The sequence below is a fragment of the Pseudophryne corroboree genome, chromosome 11, assembly GCF_028390025.1.
Source record: "Pseudophryne corroboree isolate aPseCor3 chromosome 11, aPseCor3.hap2, whole genome shotgun sequence".
Lineage (NCBI taxonomy): Eukaryota > Metazoa > Chordata > Amphibia > Anura > Myobatrachidae > Pseudophryne > Pseudophryne corroboree.
The window spans coordinates 169,209,472-169,228,737 of record NC_086454.1 but is presented as its reverse complement, the minus strand read 5'-3'; the positions used below and the strand labels follow the sequence as shown (position 1 = coordinate 169,228,737).

General features: G+C 30.2%; 7 non-coding genes across 7 annotated transcripts; all 7 read right to left on the bottom strand.

The window, feature by feature from the left end:
* Positions 1-633: 633 nt before the first annotated feature.
* On the bottom strand, positions 634-705 carry TRNAQ-CUG (transfer RNA glutamine (anticodon CUG)). The gene has a single exon. It is a non-coding gene; the product is annotated as a tRNA-Gln (tRNA).
* Positions 706-2,522: 1,817 nt separating this feature from the next.
* Positions 2,523-2,594, bottom strand: TRNAQ-CUG (transfer RNA glutamine (anticodon CUG)). The gene has a single exon. It is a non-coding gene; the product is annotated as a tRNA-Gln (tRNA).
* A 1,817-nt stretch (positions 2,595-4,411) lies between these two features.
* On the bottom strand, positions 4,412-4,483 carry TRNAQ-CUG (transfer RNA glutamine (anticodon CUG)). The gene has a single exon. It is a non-coding gene; the product is annotated as a tRNA-Gln (tRNA).
* Positions 4,484-6,301: 1,818 nt separating this feature from the next.
* On the bottom strand, positions 6,302-6,373 carry TRNAQ-CUG (transfer RNA glutamine (anticodon CUG)). The gene has a single exon. It is a non-coding gene; the product is annotated as a tRNA-Gln (tRNA).
* Positions 6,374-8,192: 1,819 nt separating this feature from the next.
* TRNAQ-CUG (transfer RNA glutamine (anticodon CUG)) lies at positions 8,193-8,264 on the bottom strand. Its single transcript has one exon. It is a non-coding gene; the product is annotated as a tRNA-Gln (tRNA).
* Positions 8,265-11,971: 3,707 nt separating this feature from the next.
* Positions 11,972-12,043, bottom strand: TRNAQ-CUG (transfer RNA glutamine (anticodon CUG)). Its single transcript has one exon. It is a non-coding gene; the product is annotated as a tRNA-Gln (tRNA).
* A 1,817-nt stretch (positions 12,044-13,860) lies between these two features.
* TRNAQ-CUG (transfer RNA glutamine (anticodon CUG)) lies at positions 13,861-13,932 on the bottom strand. Its single transcript has one exon. It is a non-coding gene; the product is annotated as a tRNA-Gln (tRNA).
* Positions 13,933-19,266: the final 5,334 nt, after the last annotated feature.

Here is a 19,266-nt window from a genome sequence, read left to right as displayed (position 1 = left end):
CTTAGAGGTTACATTTTATTGGAATTATATTACCGATAAACCTGTCTCTCAGTGTGTATGATTCTTAATTTATGCAATTTATAGATATTTTCTTTCTCAGAGATATGAACTGCATAATACTTACAAAAAAACAATAGGACCTACCAAGATGTAAATACAAATCATGGATTCAGAGTCCAAAATGGTTACAAATACACCAGGAAACCTCATTCATGAGGAAGCATTTAAACAGTTTTTATTAGAATGTACTCTCAGAGAAATATAAACTGAACGGTACTTACAAAAAACCAATAGGACCTACCAAGATTTAAATCCAGATCACTGGATTCAAAGATCAGAGTGGTTACCAATACACCAAGAAACTTCATTCATGAGGGAGAGCTAAACATTTTTTTCTAAAATGTTTGATTCTTAGAAGACACATTTTATTGCAATTATTGTACATATATTTACATCAACGCTTATTTGGGTTATATAGTAAAATTCATATAATTACATACATTTCTATAACTACCTTTTTTTAGCTTTTAGTACATATTTACAAAAATCAGTGATTTAAAAAAATTATTATATGTATGAAAAAGTAGACTTTCTGTCAATCAAGAACTTAAACTGAAGGTACTAAAACACATCAGGTCCCACCGAGATTTGAACTCGGATCGCTGGATTCAGAGTCCAGAGTGCTAACCATTACACCATGGAACCTCTCTTCTAACACAACATATACAACTTTCTCTTAGAGTGTGAGATCTTATTTTCTACAAGTTACAGGAATAATAATCAGAGAGATAAGTATTACATTGTATTTACAAAAAAAGGCCATTAGGACCTACCAAATTTTTATACAGATTATAGGTTTCAGAGTCCAGAATTGTTAACAGTACACAATGAAACCTTATTCATATGGTAGCATGTACATTTTTTTGTCAGAGTATAAGATTATTAGTGGATACATTTTATTGGAATTAAATGACAGATAAACCTGTCTCTCAGTGTGTAAGATTCTTAATGTATGCAATTTATAGATATTTTCTTTCTCAGAGATATTAACTGTATTGTACTTACAACAAAACCAATAGAACCTACCAAGATGTAAATATAGATCATGGATTCAGAGTCCAAAATGTTTACCAATACACCATGAAACCTCATCCATTAGGGAGCATCTAAATATTTTTATAAGAATGTACTCTCAGAGAGATATGAACTGAATGGTACTTACAAAAAACCAATAGGACCTACCAAGATTTAAATACAGATCACTGTATTCAAAGATCAGAGTGGAGTGGTTACCAATACACCAAGAAACCACATTCATTAGGGAACATCTAAACATTTTTTTCTAAAATGTTAGATTCTTAGAAGACACATTTTATTGAAGTTATTGTACATATATTAACATCAATGCTTATTTGGATTACACAGTAACATTTATATAATTACAAACATTCCTATAACTACCTTTTTTAGATTTTAGTACATTTTTACAATAATCAGTGATTTAAAAAAATGTATTATATGTATAAAAAAGAAAAGTTTTTGTCAATCAAGGACTTAAACTGAAGGTACTAAAATGCACCTGGTCCCACTGAGATTTGAACTCAATTTACTGGATTCAGAGTACAGAGTGCTAACCATAACACCATGGAATCTCCCTTCTAATAACACATATAAAACTTTCTCTCAGAGTGTAAGATCTTTATTTCTACAAGATACAGAAATATTCATTCAGAGAGATATGTACTACATTGTATTTACAAATAAAACCATTAGGACCTACCAATTTGTATATACAGATTATTAGTTTCAGAGTCCAGAATTGTTAACAGTACACCATGAAAGCTCATTCATATGGTGGCATGTAAAAAATGTTCTCACATTGTAAGATTCTTAGAGGTTACATTTTATTGGAATTATATTACCGATAAACCTGTCTCTCAGTGTGTATGATTCTTAATTTATGCAATTTATAGATATTTTCTTTCTCAGAGATATGAACTGCATAATACTTACAAAAAAACAATAGGACCTACCAAGATGTAAATACAAATCATGGATTCAGAGTCCAAAATGGTTACAAATACACCAGGAAACCTCATTCATGAGGAAGCATTTAAACAGTTTTTATTAGAATGTACTCTCAGAGAAATATAAACTGAACGGTACTTACAAAAAACCAATAGGACCTACCAAGATTTAAATCCAGATCACTGGATTCAAAGATCAGAGTGGTTACCAATACACCAAGAAACTTCATTCATGAGGGAGAGCTAAACATTTTTTTCTAAAATGTTAGATTCTTAGAAGACACATTTTATTGCAATTATTGTACATATATTTACATCAACGCTTATTTGGGTTATATAGTAAAATTCATATAATTACATACATTTCTATAACTACCTTTTTTTAGCTTTTAGTACATATTTACAAAAATCAGTGATTTAAAAAAATTATTATATGTATGAAAAAGTAGACTTTCTGTCAATCAAGAACTTAAACTGAAGGTACTAAAACACATCAGGTCCCACCGAGATTTGAACTCGGATCGCTGGATTCAGAGTCCAGAGTGCTAACCATTACACCATGGAACCTCTCTTCTAACACAACATATACAACTTTCTCTTAGAGTGTGAGATCTTATTTTCTACAAGTTACAGGAATAATAATCAGAGAGATAAGTATTACATTGTATTTACAAAAAAAGGCCATTAGGACCTACCAAATTTTTATACAGATTATAGGTTTCAGAGTCCAGAATTGTTAACAGTACACAATGAAACCTTATTCATATGGTAGCATGTACATTTTTTTGTCAGAGTATAAGATTCTTAGTGGATACATTTTATTGGAATTAAATGACAGATAAACCTGTCTCTCAGTGTGTAAGATTCTTAATGTATGCAATTTATAGATATTTTCTTTCTCAGAGATATTAACTGTATTGTACTTACAACAAAACCAATAGAACCTACCAAGATGTAAATATAGATCATGGATTCAGAGTCCAAAATGTTTACCAATACACCATGAAACCTCATCCATTAGGGAGCATCTAAATATTTTTATAAGAATGTACTCTCAGAGAGATATGAACTGAATGGTACTTACAAAAAACCAATAGGACCTACCAAGATTTAAATACAGATCACTGTATTCAAAGATCAGAGTGGAGTGGTTACCAATACACCAAGAAACCACATTCATTAGGGAACATCTAAACATTTTTTTCTAAAATGTTAGATTCTTAGAAGACACATTTTATTGAAGTTATTGTACATATATTAGCATCAATGCTTATTTGGATTACACAGTAACATTTATATAATTACAAACATTCCTATAACTACCTTTTTTAGATTTTAGTACATTTTTACAATAATCAGTGATTTAAAAAAATGTATTATATGTATAAAAAAGAAAAGTTTTTGTCAATCAAGGACTTAAACTGAAGGTACTAAAATGCACCTGGTCCCACTGAGATTTGAACTCAATTTACTGGATTCAGAGTACAGAGTGCTAACCATAACACCATGGAATCTCCCTTCTAATAACACATATAAAACTTTCTCTCAGAGTGTAAGATCTTAATTTCTACAAGATACAGAAATATTCATTCAGAGAGATATGTACTACATTGTATTTACAAATAAAACCATTAGGACCTACCAATTTGTATATACAGATTATTAGTTTCAGAGTCCAGAATTGTTAACAGTACACCATGAAAGCTCATTCATATGGTGGCATGTAAAAAATGTTCTCACAGTGTAAGATTCTTAGAGGTTACATTTTATTGGAATTATATTACCGATAAACCTGTCTCTCAGTGTGTATGATTCTTAATTTATGCAATATATAGATATTTTCTTTCTCAGAGATATGAACTGCATAATACTTACAAAAAAACAATAGGACCTACCAAGATGTAAATACAAATCATGGATTCAGAGTCCAAAATGGTTACAAATACACCAGGAAACCTCATTCATGAGGAAGCATTTAAACAGTTTTTATTAGAATGTACTCTCAGAGAAATATAAACTGAACGGTACTTACAAAAAACCAATAGGACCTACCAAGATTTAAATCCAGATCACTGGATTCAAAGATCAGAGTGGTTACCAATACACCAAGAAACTTCATTCATGAGGGAGAGCTAAACATTTTTTTCTAAAATGTTAGATTCTTAGAAGACACATTTTATTGCAATTATTGTACATATATTTACATCAACGCTTATTTGGGTTATATAGTAAAATTCATATAATTACATACATTTCTATAACTACCTTTTTTTAGCTTTTAGTACATATTTACAAAAATCAGTGATTTAAAAAAATTATTATATGTATGAAAAAGTAGACTTTCTGTCAATCAAGAACTTAAACTGAAGGTACTAAAACACATCAGGTCCCACCGAGATTTGAACTCGGATCGCTGGATTCAGAGTCCAGAGTGCTAACCATTACACCATGGAACCTCTCTTCTAACACAACATATACAACTTTCTCTTAGAGTGTGAGATCTTATTTTCTACAAGTTACAGGAATAATAATCAGAGAGATAAGTATTACATTGTATTTACAAAAAAAGGCCATTAGGACCTACCAAATTTTTATACAGATTATAGGTTTCAGAGTCCAGAATTGTTAACAGTACACAATGAAACCTTATTCATATGGTAGCATGTACATTTTTTTGTCAGAGTATAAGATTCTTAGTGGATACATTTTATTGGAATTAAATGACAGATAAACCTGTCTCTCAGTGTGTAAGATTCTTAATGTATGCAATTTATAGATATTTTCTTTCTCAGAGATATTAACTGTATTGTACTTACAACAAAACCAATAGAACCTACCAAGATGTAAATATAGATCATGGATTCAGAGTCCAAAATGTTTACCAATACACCATGAAACCTCATCCATTAGGGAGCATCTAAATATTTTTATAAGAATGTACTCTCAGAGAGATATGAACTGAATGGTACTTACAAAAAACCAATAGGACCTACCAAGATTTAAATACAGATCACTGTATTCAAAGATCAGAGTGGAGTGGTTACCAATACACCAAGAAACCACATTCATTAGGGAACATCTAAACATTTTTTTCTAAAATGTTAGATTCTTAGAAGACACATTTTATTGAAGTTATTGTACATATATTAGCATCAATGCTTATTTGGATTACACAGTAACATTTATATAATTACAAACATTCCTATAACTACCTTTTTTAGATTTTAGTACATTTTTACAATAATCAGTGATTTAAAAAAATGTATTATATGTATAAAAAAGAAAAGTTTTTGTCAATCAAGGACTTAAACTGAAGGTACTAAAATGCACCTGGTCCCACTGAGATTTGAACTCAATTTACTGGATTCAGAGTACAGAGTGCTAACCATAACACCATGGAATCTCCCTTCTAATAACACATATAAAACTTTCTCTCAGAGTGTAAGATCTTAATTTCTACAAGATACAGAAATATTCATTCAGAGAGATATGTACTACATTGTATTTACAAATAAAACCATTAGGACCTACCAATTTGTATATACAGATTATTAGTTTCAGAGTCCAGAATTGTTAACAGTACACCATGAAAGCTCATTCATATGGTGGCATGTAAAAAATGTTCTCACAGTGTAAGATTCTTAGAGGTTACATTTTATTGGAATTATATTACCGATAAACCTGTCTCTCAGTGTGTATGATTCTTAATTTATGCAATATATAGATATTTTCTTTCTCAGAGATATGAACTGCATAATACTTACAAAAAAACAATAGGACCTACCAAGATGTAAATACAAATCATGGATTCAGAGTCCAAAATGGTTACAAATACACCAGGAAACCTCATTCATGAGGAAGCATTTAAACAGTTTTTATTAGAATGTACTCTCAGAGAAATAATAGACTGAACGGTACTTACAAAAAACCAATAGGACCTACCAAGATTTAAATACAGATCACTGGATTCAAAGATCAGAGTGGTTACCAATACACCAAGAAACTTCATTCATGAGGGAGAGCTAAACATTTTTTTCTAAAATGTTAGATTCTTAAAAGACACATTTTATTGCAATTATTGTGCATATATTTACATCAACGCTTATTTGGGTTATATAGTAAAATTCATATAATTACATACATTTCTATAACTACCTTTTTTTAGCTTTTAGTACATATTTACAAAAATCAGTGATTTAAAAAAATTATTATATGTATGAAAAAGTAGACTTTCTGTCAATCAAGAACTTAAACTGAAGGTACTAAAACACATCAGGTCCCACCGAGATTTTAACTCGGATCACTGGATTCAGAGTCCAGAGTGCTAACCATTACACCATGGAACCTCTCTTCTAACACAACATATACAACTTTCTCTTAGAGTGTGAGATCTTATTTTCTACAAGTTACAGGAATAATAATCAGAGAGATAAGTATTACATTGTATTTACAAAAAAAAGCCATTAGGACCTACCAAATTTTTATACAGATTATAGGTTTCAGAGTCCAGAATAGTTAACAGTACACAATGAAACCTTATTCATATGGTAGCATGTACATTTTTTTGTCAGAGTATAAGATTCTTAGTGGATACATTTTATTGGAATTAAATGACAGATAAACCTGTCTCTCAGTGTGTAAGATTCTTAATTTATGCAATTTATAGATATTTTCTTTCTCAGAGATATTAACTGTATTGTACTTACAACAAAACCAATAGAACCTACCAAGATGTAAATATAGATCATGGATTCAGAGTCCAAAATGTTTACCAATACACCATGAAACCTCATCCATTAGGGAGCATCTAAATATTTTTATAAGAATGTACTCTCAGAGAGATATGAACTGAATGGTACTTACAAAAAACCAATAGGACCTACCAAGATTTAAATACAGATCACTGTATTCAAAGATCAGAGTGGAGTGGTTACCAATACACCAAGAAACCACATTCATTAGGGAACATCTAAACATTTTTTCTAAAATGTTAGATTCTTAGAAGACACATTTTATTGAAGTTATTGTACATATATTAACATCGTGGCTTATTTGGATTACACAGTAACATTTATATAATTACAAACATTTCTATAACTACCTTTTTTTAGATTTTAGTACATTTTTACAATAATCAGTGATTTAAAAAAAAATGTATCATATGTATAAAAAAGAAAAGTTTTTGTCAATCAAGGACATAAACTGAAGGTACTAAAATGCACCTGGTCCCACTGAGATTTGAACTCAATTTACTGGATTCAGAGTACAGAGTGCTAACCATAACACCATGGAATCTCCCTTCTAATAACACATATAAAGCTTTCTCTCAGAGTGTAAGATCTTTATTTCTACAAGATACAGAAATATTCATTCAGAGAGATATGTACTACATTGTATTTACAAATAAAACCATTAGGACCTACCAATTTGTATATACAGATTATTAGTTTCAGAGTCCAGAATTGTTAACAGTACACCATGAAAGCTCAATCATATGGTGGCATGTAAAAAATGTTCTCACAGTGTAAGATTCTTAGAGGTTACATTTTATTGGAATTATATTACCGATAAACCTGTCTCTCAGTGTGTATGATTCTTAATTTATGCAATTTATAGATATTTTCTTTCTCAGAGATATGAACTGCATAATACTTACAAAAAAACAATAGGACCTACCAAGATGTAAATACAAATCATGGATTCAGAGTCCAAAATGGTTACAAATGCACCAGGAAACCTCATTCATGAGGAAGCATTTAAACAGTTTTTATTAGAATGTACTCTCAGAGAAATATAAACTGAACGGTACTTACAAAAAACCAATAGGACCTACCAAGATTTAAATCTAGATCACTGGATTCAAAGATCAGAGTGGTTACCAATACACCAAGAAACTTCATTCATGAGGGAGAGCTAAACATTTTTTTCTAAAATGTTAGATTCTTAGAAGACACATTTTATTGCAATTATTGTACATATATTTACATCAACGCTTATTTGGGTTATATAGTAAAATTCATATAATTACATACATTTCTATAACTACCTTTTTTTAGCTTTTAGTACATATTTACAAAAATCAGTGATTTAAAAAAATTATTATATGTATGAAAAAGTAGACTTTCTGTCAATCAAGAACTTAAACTGAAGGTACTAAAACACATCAGGTCCCACCGAGATTTGAACTCGGATCGCTGGATTCAGAGTCCAGAGTGCTAACCATTACACCATGGAACCTCTCTTCTAACACACCATATACAACTTTCTCTTAGAGTGTGAGATCTTATTTTCTACAAGTTACAGGAATAATAATCAGAGAGATAAGTATTACATTGTATTTACAAAAAAAAGGCCATTAGGACCTACCAAATTTTTATACAGATTATAGGTTTCAGAGTCCATAATTGTTACAGTACACAATGAAACCTTATTCATATGGTAGCATGTACATTTTTTTGTCAGAGTATAAGATTCTTAGTGGATACATTTTATTGGAATTAAATGACAGATAAACCTGTCTATCAGTGTGTAAGATTCTTAATTTATGCAATTTATAGATATTTTCTTTCTCAGAGATATTAACTGTATTGTACTTACAACAAAACCAATAGAACCTACCAAGATGTAAATATAGATCATGGATTCAGAGTCCAAAATGTTTACCAATACACCATGAAACCTCATCCATTAGGGAGCATCTAAATATTTTTATAAGAATGTACTCTCAGAGAGATATGAACTGAATGGTACTTACAAAAAACCAATAGGACCTACCAAGATTTAAATACAGATCACTGTATTCAAAGATCAGAGTGGAGTGGTTACCAATACACCAAGAAACCACATTCATTAGGGAACATCTAAACATTTTTTTCTAAAATGTTAGATTCTTAGAAGACACATTTTATTGAAGTTATTGTACATATATTAACATCAATGCTTATTTGGATTACACAGTAACATTTAAAAAATTACAAACATTCCTATAACTACCTTTTTTAGATTTTAGTACATTTTTACAATAATCAGTGATTTAAAAAAATGTATTATATGTATAAAAAAGAAAAGTTTTTGTCAATCAAGGACTTAAACTGAAGGTAATAAAATGCACCTGGTCCCACTGAGATTTGAACTCAATTTACTGGATTCAGAGTACAGAGTGCTAACCATAACACCATGGAATCTCCCTTCTAATAACACATATAAAACTTTCTCTCAGAGTGTAAGATCTTTATTTCTACAAGATACAGAAATATTCATTCAGAGAGATATGTACTACATTGTATTTACAAATAAAACCATTAGGACCTATCAATTTGTATATACAGATTATTGGTTTCAGAGTCCAGAATTGTTAACAGTACACCATGAAAGCTCATTCATATGGTGGCATGTAAAAAATGTTCTCACAGTGTAAGATTCTTAGAGGTTACATTTTATTGGAATTATATTACAGATAAACCTGTCTCTCAGTGTGTATGATTCTTAAATTATGCAATTTATAGATATTTTCTTTCTCAGAGATATGATCTGCATAATACTTACAAAAAAACAATAGGACCTACCAAGACGTAAATACAAATCATGGATTCAGAGTCCAAAATGGTTACAAATACACCAGGAAACCTCATTCATGAGGAAGCATTTAAACAGTTTTTATTAGAATGTACTCTCAGAGAAATATAAACTGAACGGTACTTACAAAAAACCAATAGGACCTACCAAGATTTAAATCCAGATCACTGGATTCAAAGATCAGAGTGGTTACCAATACACAAAGAAACTTCATTCATGAGGGACAGCTAAACATTTTTTTCTAAAATGTTAGATTCTTAGAAGACACATTTTATTGCAATTATTGTACATATATTTACATCAACGCTTATTTGGGTTATATAGTAAAATTCATATAATTACATACATTTCTATAACTACCTTTTTTTAGCTTTTAGTACATATTTACAAAAATCAGTGATTTAAAAAAATTATTATATGTATGAAAAAGTAGACTTTCTGTCAATCAAGAACTTAAACTGAAGGTACTAAAACACATCAGGTCCCACCGAGATTTGAACTCGGATAGTTGGATTCAGAGTCCAGAGTGCTAACCATTACACCATGGAACGTCTCTTCTAACACAACATATACAACTTTCTCTTAGAGTGTGAGATCTTATTTTCTACAAGTTACAGGAATAATAATCAGAGAGATAAGTATTACATTGTATTTACAAAAAAAAAGCCATTAGGACGTACCAAATTTTTATACAGATTATAGGTTTCAGAGTCCAGAATTGTTAACAGTACACAATGAAACCTTATTCATATGGTAGCATGTACATTTTTTTTTCAGAGTATAAGATTATTAGTGGATACATTTTATTGGAATTAAATGACAGATAAACCTGTCTCTCAGTGTGTAAGATTCTTAATGTATGCAATTTATAGATATTTTCTTTCTCAGAGATATTAACTGTATTGTACTTACAACAAAACCAATAGAACCTACCAAGATGTAAATATAGATCATGGATTCAGAGTCCAAAATGTTTACCAATACACCATGAAACCTCATCCATTAGGGAGCATCTAAATATTTTTATAAGAATGTACTCTCAGAGAGATATGAACTGAATGGTACTTACAAAAAACCAATAGGACCTACCAAGATTTAAATACAGATCACTGTATTCAAAGATCAGAGTGGAGTGGTTACCAATACACCAAGAAACCACATTCATTAGGGAACATCTAAACATTTTTTTCTAAAATGTTAGATTCTTAGAAGACACATTTTATTGAAGTTATTGTACATATATTAACATCAATGCTTATTTGGATTACACAGTAACATTTATATAATTACAAACATTCCTATAACTACCTTTTTTAGATTTTATTACATTTTTACAATAATCAGTGATTTAAAAAAATGTATTATATGTATAAAAAAGAAAAGTTTTTGTCAATCAAGGACTTAAACTGAAGGTACTAAAATGCACCTGGTCCCACTGAGATTTGAACTCAATTTACTGGATTCAGAGTACAGAGTGCTAACCATAACACCATGGAATCTCCCTTCTAATAACACATATAAAACTTTCTCTCAGAGTGTAAGATCTTTATTTCTACAAGATACAGAAATATTCATTCAGAGAGATATATACTACATTGTATTTACAAATAAAACCATTAGGACCTACCAATTTGTATATACAGATTATTAGTTTCAGAGTCCAGAATTGTTAACAGTACACCATGAAAGCTCATTCATATGGTGGCATGTAAAAAATGTTCTCACAGTGTAAGATTCTTAGAGGTTACATTTTATTGGAATTATATTACCGATAAACCTGTCTCTCAGTGTGTATGATTCTTAATTTATGCAATTTATAGATATTTTCTTTCTCAGAGATATGAACTGCATAATACTTACAAAAAAACAATAGGACCTACCAAGATGTAAATACAAATCATGGATTCAGAGTCCAAAATGGTTACAAATACACCAGGAAACCTCATTCATGAGGAAGCATTTAAACAGTTTTTATTAGAATGTACTCTCAGAGAAATATAAACTGAACGGTACTTACAAAAAACCAATAGGACCTACCAAGATTTAAATCCAGATCACTGGATTCAAAGATCAGAGTGGTTACCAATACACCAAGAAACTTCATTCATGAGGGAGAGCTAAACATTTTTTTCTAAAATGTTTGATTCTTAGAAGACACATTTTATTGCAATTATTGTACATATATTTACATCAACGCTTATTTGGGTTATATAGTAAAATTCATATAATTACATACATTTCTATAACTACCTTTTTTTAGCTTTTAGTACATATTTACAAAAATCAGTGATTTAAAAAAATTATTATATGTATGAAAAAGTAGACTTTCTGTCAATCAAGAACTTAAACTGAAGGTACTAAAACACATCAGGTCCCACCGAGATTTGAACTCGGATCGCTGGATTCAGAGTCCAGAGTGCTAACCATTACACCATGGAACCTCTCTTCTAACACAACATATACAACTTTCTCTTAGAGTGTGAGATCTTATTTTCTACAAGTTACAGGAATAATAATCAGAGAGATAAGTATTACATTGTATTTACAAAAAAAGGCCATTAGGACCTACCAAATTTTTATACAGATTATAGGTTTCAGAGTCCAGAATTGTTAACAGTACACAATGAAACCTTATTCATATGGTAGCATGTACATTTTTTTGTCAGAGTATAAGATTATTAGTGGATACATTTTATTGGAATTAAATGACAGATAAACCTGTCTCTCAGTGTGTAAGATTCTTAATGTATGCAATTTATAGATATTTTCTTTCTCAGAGATATTAACTGTATTGTACTTACAACAAAACCAATAGAACCTACCAAGATGTAAATATAGATCATGGATTCAGAGTCCAAAATGTTTACCAATACACCATGAAACCTCATCCATTAGGGAGCATCTAAATATTTTTATAAGAATGTACTCTCAGAGAGATATGAACTGAATGGTACTTACAAAAAACCAATAGGACCTACCAAGATTTAAATACAGATCACTGTATTCAAAGATCAGAGTGGAGTGGTTACCAATACACCAAGAAACCACATTCATTAGGGAACATCTAAACATTTTTTTCAAAAATGTTAGATTCTTAGAAGACACATTTTATTGAAGTTATTGTACATATATTAACATCAATGCTTATTTGGATTACACAGTAACATTTATATAATTACAAACATTCCTATAACTACCTTTTTTAGATTTTAGTACATTTTTACAATAATCAGTGATTTAAAAAAATGTATTATATGTATAAAAAAGAAAAGTTTTTGTCAATCAAGGACTTAAACTGAAGGTACTAAAATGCACCTGGTCCCACTGAGATTTGAACTCAATTTACTGGATTCAGAGTACAGAGTGCTAACCATAACACCATGGAATCTCCCTTCTAATAACACATATAAAACTTTCTCTCAGAGTGTAAGATCTTTATTTCTACAAGATACAGAAATATTCATTCAGAGAGATATGTACTACATTGTATTTACAAATAAAACCATTAGGACCTACCAATTTGTATATACAGATTATTAGTTTCAGAGTCCAGAATTGTTAACAGTACACCATGAAAGCTCATTCATATGGTGGCATGTAAAAAATGTTCTCACATTGTAAGATTCTTAGAGGTTACATTTTATTGGAATTATATTACCGATAAACCTGTCTCTCAGTGTGTATGATTCTTAATTTATGCAATTTATAGATATTTTCTTTCTCAGAGATATGAACTGCATAATACTTACAAAAAAACAATAGGACCTACCAAGATGTAAATACAAATCATGGATTCAGAGTCCAAAATGGTTACAAATACACCAGGAAACCTCATTCATGAGGAAGCATTTAAACAGTTTTTATTAGAATGTACTCTCAGAGAAATATAAACTGAACGGTACTTACAAAAAACCAATAGGACCTACCAAGATTTAAATCCAGATCACTGGATTCAAAGATCAGAGTGGTTACCAATACACCAAGAAACTTCATTCATGAGGGAGAGCTAAACATTTTTTTCTAAAATGTTAGATTCTTAGAAGACACATTTTATTGCAATTATTGTACATATATTTACATCAACGCTTATTTGGGTTATATAGTAAAATTCATATAATTACATACATTTCTATAACTACCTTTTTTTAGCTTTTAGTACATATTTACAAAAATCAGTGATTTAAAAAAATTATTATATGTATGAAAAAGTAGACTTTCTGTCAATCAAGAACTTAAACTGAAGGTACTAAAACACATCAGGTCCCACCGAGATTTGAACTCGGATCGCTGGATTCAGAGTCCAGAGTGCTAACCATTACACCATGGAACCTCTCTTCTAACACAACATATACAACTTTCTCTTAGAGTGTGAGATCTTATTTTCTACAAGTTACAGGAATAATAATCAGAGAGATAAGTATTACATTGTATTTACAAAAAAAGGCCATTAGGACCTACCAAATTTTTATACAGATTATAGGTTTCAGAGTCCAGAATTGTTAACAGTACACAATGAAACCTTATTCATATGGTAGCATGTACATTTTTTTGTCAGAGTATAAGATTCTTAGTGGATACATTTTATTGGAATTAAATGACAGATAAACCTGTCTCTCAGTGTGTAAGATTCTTAATGTATGCAATTTATAGATATTTTCTTTCTCAGAGATATTAACTGTATTGTACTTACAACAAAACCAATAGAACCTACCAAGATGTAAATATAGATCATGGATTCAGAGTCCAAAATGTTTACCAATACACCATGAAACCTCATCCATTAGGGAGCATCTAAATATTTTTATAAGAATGTACTCTCAGAGAGATATGAACTGAATGGTACTTACAAAAAACCAATAGGACCTACCAAGATTTAAATACAGATCACTGTATTCAAAGATCAGAGTGGAGTGGTTACCAATACACCAAGAAACCACATTCATTAGGGAACATCTAAACATTTTTTTCTAAAATGTTAGATTCTTAGAAGACACATTTTATTGAAGTTATTGTACATATATTAGCATCAATGCTTATTTGGATTACACAGTAACATTTATATAATTACAAACATTCCTATAACTACCTTTTTTAGATTTTAGTACATTTTTACAATAATCAGTGATTTAAAAAAATGTATTATATGTATAAAAAAGAAAAGTTTTTGTCAATCAAGGACTTAAACTGAAGGTACTAAAATGCACCTGGTCCCACTGAGATTTGAACTCAATTTACTGGATTCAGAGTACAGAGTGCTAACCATAACACCATGGAATCTCCCTTCTAATAACACATATAAAACTTTCTCTCAGAGTGTAAGATCTTAATTTCTACAAGATACAGAAATATTCATTCAGAGAGATATGTACTACATTGTATTTACAAATAAAACCATTAGGACCTACCAATTTGTATATACAGATTATTAGTTTCAGAGTCCAGAATTGTTAACAGTACACCATGAAAGCTCATTCATATGGTGGCATGTAAAAAATGTTCTCACAGTGTAAGATTCTTAGAGGTTACATTTTATTGGAATTATATTACCGATAAACCTGTCTCTCAGTGTGTATGATTCTTAATTTATGCAATATATAGATATTTTCTTTCTCAGAGATATGAACTGCATAATACTTACAAAAAAACAATAGGACCTACCAAGATGTAAATACAAATCATGGATTCAGAGTCCAAAATGGTTACAAATACACCAGGAAACCTCATTCATGAGGAAGCATTTAAACAGTTTTTATTAGAATGTACTCTCAGAGAAATATAAACTGAACGGTACTTACAAAAAACCAATAGGACCTACCAAGATTTAAATCCAGATCACTGGATTCAAAGATCAGAGTGGTTACCAATACACCAAGAAACTTCATTCATGAGGGAGAGCTAAACATTTTTTTCTAAAATGTTAGATTCTTAGAAGACACATTTTATTGCAATTATTGTACATATATTTACATCAACGCTTATTTGGGTTATATAGTAAAATTCATATAATTACATACATTTCTATAACTACCTTTTTTTAGCTTTTAGTACATATTTACAAAAATCAGTGATTTAAAAAAATTATTATATGTATGAAAAAGTAGACTTTCTGTCAATCAAGAACTTAAACTGAAGGTACTAAAACACATCAGGTCCCTCCGAGATTTGAACTCGGATCGCTGGATTTAGAGTCCAGAGTGCTAACCATTACACCATGGAACCTCTCTTCTAACACAACATATACAACTTTCTCTTAGAGTGTGAGATCTTATTTTCTACAAGTTACAGGAATAATAATCAGAGAGATAAGTATTACATTGTATTTACAAAAAAAGGCCATTAGGACCTACCAAATTTTTATACAGATTATAGGTTTCAGAGTCCAGAATTGTTAACAGTACACAATGAAACCTTATTCATATGGTAGCATGTACATTTTTTTGTCAGAGTATAAGATTCTTAGTGGATACATTTTATTGGAATTAAATGACAGATAAACCTGTCTCTCAGTGTGTAAGATTCTTAATGTATGCAATTTATAGATATTTTCTTTCTCAGAGATATTAACTGTATTGTACTTACAACAAAACCAATAGAACCTACCAAGATGTAAATATAGATCATGGATTCAGAGTCCAAAATGTTTACCAATACACCATGAAACCTCATCCATTAGGGAGCATCTAAATATTTTTATAAGAATGTACTCTCAGAGAGATATGAACTGAATGGTACTTACAAAAAACCAATAGGACCTACCAAGATTTAAATACAGATCACTGTATTCAAAGATCAGAGTGGAGTGGTTACCAATACACCAAGAAACCACATTCATTAGGGAACATCTAAACATTTTTTTCTAAAATTTTAGATTCTTAGAAGACACATTTTATTGAAGTTATTGTACATATATTAACATCAATGCTTATTTGGATTACACAGTAACATTTATATAATTACAAACATTTCTATAACTACCTTTTTTAGGTTTTAGTACATTTTTACAATAAGCAGTTATTTAAAAAAATGTATTATATGTATAAAAAAGAAAAGTTTTTGTCAATCAAGGACTCAAACTGAAGGTACTAAAATGCACCTGGTCCCACTGAGATTTGAACTCAATTTACTGGATTCAGAGTACAGAGTGCTAACCATAACACCATGGAATCTCCCTTCTAATAACACATATAAAACTTTCTCTCAGAGTGTAAGATCTTAATTTCTACAAGATACAGAAATATTCATTCAGAGAGATATGTACTACATTGTATTTACAAATAAAACCATTAGGACCTATCAATTTGTATATACAGATTATTGGTGTCAGAGTCCAGAATTGTTAACAGTACACCATGAAAGCTCATTCATATGGTGGCATGTAAAAAATGTTCTCACAGTGTAAGATTCTTAGAGGTTACATTTTATTGGAATTATATTACAGATAAACCTGTCTCTCAGTGTGTATGATTCTTAAATTATGCAATTTATAGATATTTTCTTTCTCAGAGATATGATCTGCATAATACTTACAAAAAAACAATAGGACCTACCAAGACGTAAATACAAATCATGGATTCAGAGTCCAAAAGGGTTACAAATACACCAGGAAACCTCATTCATGAGGAAGCATTTAAACAGTTTTTATTAGAATGTACTCTCAGAGAAATATAAACTGAACGGTACTTACAAAAAACCAATAGGACCTACCAAGATTTAAATCCAGATCACTGGATTCAAAGATCAGAGTGGTTACCAATACACCAAGAAACTTCATTCATGAGGGACAGCTAAACATTTTTTTCTAAAATGTTAGATTCTTAGAAGACACATTTTATTGCAATTATTGTACATATATTTACATCAACGCTTATTTGGGTTATATAGTAAAATTCATATAATTACATACATTTCTATAACTACCTTTTTTTAGCTTTTAGTACATATTTACAAAAATCAGTGATTTAAAAAAATTATTATATGTATGAAAAAGTCGACTTTCTGTCAATCAAGAACTTAAACTGAAGGTACTAAAACACATCAGGTCCCACCAAGATTTGAACTCGGATAGTTGGATTCAGAGTCCAGAGTGCTAACCATTACACCATGGAACATCTCTTCTAACACAACATATACAACTTTCTCTTAGAGTGTGAGATCTTATTTTCTACAAGTTACAGGAATAATAATCAGAGAGATAAGTATTACATTGTATTTACAAAAAAAGGCCATTAGGACCTACCAAATTTTTATACAGATTATAGGTTTCAGAGTCCAGAATTGTTAACAGTACACAATGAAACCTTATTCATATGGTAGCATGTACATTTTTTTGTCAGAGTATAAGATTCTTAGTGGATACATTTTATTGGAATTAAATGACAGATAAACCTGTCTCTCAGTGTGTAAGATTCTTAATGTATGCAATTTATAGATATTTTCTTTCTCAGAGATATTAACTGTATTGTACTTACAACAAAACCAATAGAACCTACCAAGATGTAAATATAGATCATGGATTCAGAGTCCAAAATGTTTACCAATACACCATGAAACCTCATCCATTAGGGAGCATCTAAATATTTTTATAAGAATGTACTCTCAGAGAGATATGAACTGAATGGTACTTACAAAAAACCAATAGGACCTACCAAGATTTAAATACAGATCACTGTATTCAAAGATCAGAGTGGAGTGGTTACCAATACACCAAGAAACCACATTCATTAGGGAACATCTAAACATTTTTTTCTAAAATGTTAGATTCTTAGAAGACACATTTTATTGAAGTTATTGTACATATATTAGCATCAATGCTTATTTGGATTACACAGTAACATTTATATAATTACAAACATTCCTATAACTACCTTTTTTAGATTTTAGTACATTTTTACAATAATCAGTGATTTAAAAAAATGTATTATATGTATAAAAAAGAAAAGTTTTTGTCAATCAAGGACTTAAACTGAAGGTACTAAAATGCACCTGGTCCCACTGAGATTTGAACTCAATTTACTGGATTCAGAGTACAGAGTGCTAACCATAACACCATGGAATCTCCCTTCTAATAACACATATAAAACTTTCTCTCAGAGTGTAAGATCTTAATTTCTACAAGATACAGAAATATTCATTCAGAGAGATATGTACTACATTGTATTTACAAATAAAACCATTAGGACCTACCAATTTGTATATACAGATTATTAGTTTCAGAGTCCAGAATTGTTAACAGTACACCATGAAAGCTCATTCATATGGTGGCATGTAAAAAATGTTCTCACAGTGTAAGATTCTTAGAGGTTACATTTTATTGGAATTATATTACCGATAAACCTGTCTCTCAGTGTGTATGATTCTTAATTTATGCAATATATAGATATTTTCTTTCTCAGAGATATGAACTGCATAATACTTACAAAAAAACAATAGGACCTACCAAGATGTAAATACAAATCATGGATTCAGAGTCCAAAATGGTTACAAATACACCAGGAAACCTCATTCATGAGGAAGCATTTAAACAGTTTTTATTAGAATGTACTCTCAGAGAAATATAAACTGAACGGTACTTACAAAAAACCAATAGGACCTACCAAGATTTAAATCCAGATCACTGGATTCAAAGATCAGAGTGGTTACCAATACACCAAGAAACTTCATTCAT